Consider the following 2,467-nt stretch of genomic DNA (forward strand, 5'->3'; position numbering starts at 1 on the left):
GGGGAGGCAGCCAGTGTCCCTGTCCGCGGGCCTGAGCAGTGGGGACGAGCCCTTCAAAGTGCCTGGCTGAGGCTGACAGGACCTGTCAGCTCAGGGTGCTCCCTGGGCCCGAGGCACCTCCTGGGGCTGGGCTCTCCCTGGGAGAGGCGGAGGGGGTGTAGCTGGGCACTGCTGGGGTCCCTGGAGAGCCTTGCTGCGGCAGATTGCCATCCTGTAGCGCTCTGGCTCTTGGCACAGGGACGTGCCAAGTTCTGCTTCTAGCCTGGGGCCAGGAGCTCAACTAGCAAACGTGTGCAATCAGAACAGGCAGGAATCCTTGTCACTCCATCTCTGGGATAGCAGTCTAGGAGCCTTGCCATGAGCTCCTTTTCCAGCCATCTGCTCAGCTGGGCCTCTGGCCTTGCAGCTCCCTGGGTAGCCAGTTCCCAGGCGCTTTCCCTTCTCTCCAGCTCTAACTGCCTACACGCCATATGGGGAAGGTCTGCTAAGCTCAGCACGCTCCATCAGCAGGTCTGACAGTGCTCAGGCCTGTGTGGGAAAGCCCTGGACAAAGCTTTGTGTGAACAAAAGCAATAGCTGCCCTTTTAAAAAAGCCTCCTCTCATCAGCCAGATCACCCAGATCCTGAAGGTAACTGCAGGGGTCTCTGACTCCCCTTCTGAAGCGGACAGTGTCCCCAGTCTCAGTGAGAAATAGTGGCCATTGATTCATCTTAAGCTCAAATCAGAGCAGGAATTCCGATACCTCCTGTGCTGCCTCCTCCCCTTCCACCCTTTTCACCTTGTTTCCCCACCTGAAGTGATGCCAAGGCCTCTCACCTACACACAGACCCTTGGCTGAGGGACTTCCCTGGAGCTGCAAAAGAAAAACTTGGTTTCCCAGTGGAACTGCAGGGCTGGGGTGCCCCAGGCAGGGTGTAGAGCCAGTCCAGGGTGTTCACCCCGAGCCACCTTTCAGCCTCTCTGTTTCTCTGAAACAGAGATCACGCAGCAGAAGAGCAACCTCAGCTGCTGTTGTGGGCACCCATCTCTTACCCAGCTTAAAGGTGGGGCTCCCGGGTGCCCAACTGGCTGCTAGAGGACGAGGCACGGGCGGAAGCTCCCAGCATGGGGGGAGAGAACTGCTGCCTCTGCTCTAGGTGTATTAACTCATGGTTAGACCACAACATTCCCTGTAACATGCCTGGAGTCCTGTGTCACATCTCTCCATCCAAGCTGGCCTAAAGTACTGCACCTCTCCCAGCTCACCACCCTCTTGCTGCTCTTCCCCTCTGTGGTGCAAACCTGTGTTCCCACAGCTTCTGTTTTGTGACTGACCCTCCAAGTGCAGACCTGTGAGCTGCTGGTTGAGTGTCTGGGCTTGTGCATTTCCGTTGGAATTTGTGCTTTGTCCTTCCTGTTGATGCTGTTTTGTTTACTAACCTTTTTGTTTTGTTTCTTTGTAATTTGCTCAGTGTGAGGGAGATGTGAGTATTGACTGTGTGAACAGTGCTGTGATTTTTTTCCTTTAACACACCTCTCATTGTCTCTTTCCCATTTTAAATGAAAATTCATATCTCCTGTGTCCCATGGGGACTGGCCCTGGAGCATGAACTGAGCGTGGTCAGGGCTGTGGCTGCCTGGGGAAAGTTCTCCAGAAAGATGGGAGTGTCTGTCGGCTGCCTGCAGCCCCTCCGGAGCATGCACTCGGTTCCATCAATGCTGCTTGCAAGCAGTGCTCAAGAGAGGCAGGGGCTCCCAAAAAGACAACTCAGGCTCCTCTGGCTGCAGGCAGGAGGACGCTGGGTTGGGTAGCAAGTCCCTCTCCTGGAAAGGGGCAGCCCAGAGACAATGACAGGCAGGTTTGGTCTGGTTGTGGTGCTGTTCTGTCCTCCAGGCTCCAGGGCTCTGCCAGTTTCCCCATTACCAGAGCAAAAGAGGGAGGGAGGTGGGTCCCTTTTGACCACTGCTTGCAAATAGAACTTCTCCACGCAGAGGAGTGCAGGAGCAGCTCGCCTCCTTCATCCCATGTGCTGTGACTAGTTTGGGGACTCCCTGGAGACCAAGGAATGGGAGGAGAGATTTCTTCAGTTGCTCTTAATCTTTTTTAAAAGACAAAAAACCAAACCCCAAATATAAGAAGTTTGTTCTGTGAAACATCTCTTCCCCCACAGGGAGGAGTCAAGCTTAGTTCTGTGCTGGCCTCAAATCTCACTGGTGCCTTTTTCTCCCTGTAGTCAGGTTTGACTTGTAATAGGAATCGCTCCTCCTTATTCCTTCCTCCAGCCATCCCCAAAACTCCAAGATGGTTTAAAAAAAAACCCTGTTGTTGGGTCTGCCTGACTGCTCTTCCACACACTGGTCACTCATGCCAGCAAATCGGGTCAGCATGAGTAAGTAGATCTGGGAGAGCTCAAAGAGATTAACCTGGGAGAGGAGACGTGGGGCCCGAGAGGATTAACAGCGTAGCTGGGTTGTGGCTGGATCGTG

General features: G+C 54.2%; 1 protein-coding gene across 1 annotated transcript in view; it reads left to right on the forward strand.

Moving 5' to 3' along the window:
- SH3GLB2 (SH3-domain GRB2-like endophilin B2) overlaps nt 1-2,467 on the forward strand; it is a 16,910-nt gene that overhangs the window by 3,238 nt on the left and 11,205 nt on the right. The gene's annotated exons all lie outside the window — the stretch shown is intronic.

Source organism: Buceros rhinoceros, unplaced genomic scaffold (assembly GCF_000710305.1).
Source record: "Buceros rhinoceros silvestris isolate BGI_N320 unplaced genomic scaffold, ASM71030v1 scaffold7631, whole genome shotgun sequence".
Classification (NCBI taxonomy): domain Eukaryota; kingdom Metazoa; phylum Chordata; class Aves; order Bucerotiformes; family Bucerotidae; genus Buceros; species Buceros rhinoceros.